General features: G+C 40.8%; 1 pseudogene; it reads left to right on the top strand.

Annotated features, from left to right (window-relative positions):
• Positions 1–585: 585 nt before the first annotated feature.
• LOC145397292 (5S ribosomal RNA) lies at positions 586–704 on the top strand (annotated as a pseudogene).
• The last annotated feature ends 734 nt before the right edge of the window (positions 705–1438 follow it).

Here is a 1438-nt window from a genome sequence, read left to right as displayed (position 1 = left end):
AATACCGCATTACGACTGACAGCTCATTGTACAGCATGTGCTAATACCAAAGCCATATATGTCCACACTATGGAGTAGGAAAACGGTGGCAATCCTCGGGTACAGTCTCTATTTCCACGTTGCTGTAAAGGGTACGCGTCTGCTTGCAACATTAAGAGAGGAAGATAAGATCAAATCACCATTGACTTGTTATGAAACAACTTCTTCCCCCCACTCACACACATATTCTTCTTTGTCTGTAGGCGATTTCCCAATTCATTAAAAAATGCGTGTGTGTGTGTGTGTGTGTGTGTGTGTGTGTGTGTGTGTGTGTGTGTGTGTGTGTGTGTGTGTGCGCGTGTGTTTTATTGCTAAAGGGAAAAAGAGTCAAAAAGCGGAAACCTACGTAAACACTGTTTTTCCCCGGACTGATTGAAAGACTTTTAAAAAGCGGCCATAATTATTATCCGTTCATTTCGAGATACCTAAACATCTGAACCTAAAAGGCTGGACGTCATAGCCTGAGGGAAGTACAAACTGAAGATGACAGTTCCACAGCTGACCAGCTGCATCCGTGGTAAACTGAAAGGAATAATTAATAGTTGCATTAGAAAGTATACCACGTTGAGTACACCGCTTCCCGTCCGATCAGCGAAGTTAAGCAACGTTGGGTCTGGTTAGTACTTGGATGGGTGACCGCCTGGGAACACCAGATGCTGTTGGCATCCCTACGTGTCAAGTGGGGTTGGTGGAGGATTAGTGCCCCTCCCTGTAAAACAATTAACTCTAAGCCATTGGCCACCCCGTCTGGGATACATGGCGTCTGGCAATGAATGAATGAAAATGAATGATTAGAAAGTTAGACTTAAATGAGGGTGCCTTGCTTGACAGATGTTTCATGCGCGATGTAACCATGGAAAAAAATAAGCAACCTTATCAGAAGGGCAGTGATGAATGACAGTAAAAGTCGATGGAAGACATATATATATATATATGTGTATGTATGTATTCTTTCAAGACGATTTTTTTTATTTCATTCTTGCAATCTCGAAATTATTTTACTCAGCGCAGGAGAGCCTTTTCGGCCCACAAGTTTAAGACATAACATTATCCCTATAACTTCAAGATGTCTCTCCTTAGCTGTAAGTAATCCTCTGGAGGCATTAGAATGAAGTACAGAATGAGATCATTGTTCTAAAAGGGTATATCCTCTATTCCTTTGATCTGAAAAAGTCAGTAAATAAATAAGTAAATGAGAAAGTATTTTTTTATTCAAAAGTGTAGATAAACATCTTCGTTCACTTCAATGTACACTCTCACCTTACTTAAACAGCGCCTTTCCGCGGTAACCGCTAGTTCATCCTATTGACCTGTTTATGATTGTGATATTCTAAGCCGATATACTTTACAACACTTATGAAATTCAGTTCGATAGCTTATTCTCGACCCCCCACCACAA

This window comes from Coenobita brevimanus, chromosome 40 (assembly GCF_032717465.1).
Source record: "Coenobita brevimanus isolate Jiangsu-jjx chromosome 40, ASM3271746v2, whole genome shotgun sequence".
Lineage (NCBI taxonomy): Eukaryota > Metazoa > Arthropoda > Malacostraca > Decapoda > Coenobitidae > Coenobita > Coenobita brevimanus.
This window is presented reverse-complemented; position numbering and strand designations above follow the sequence as displayed.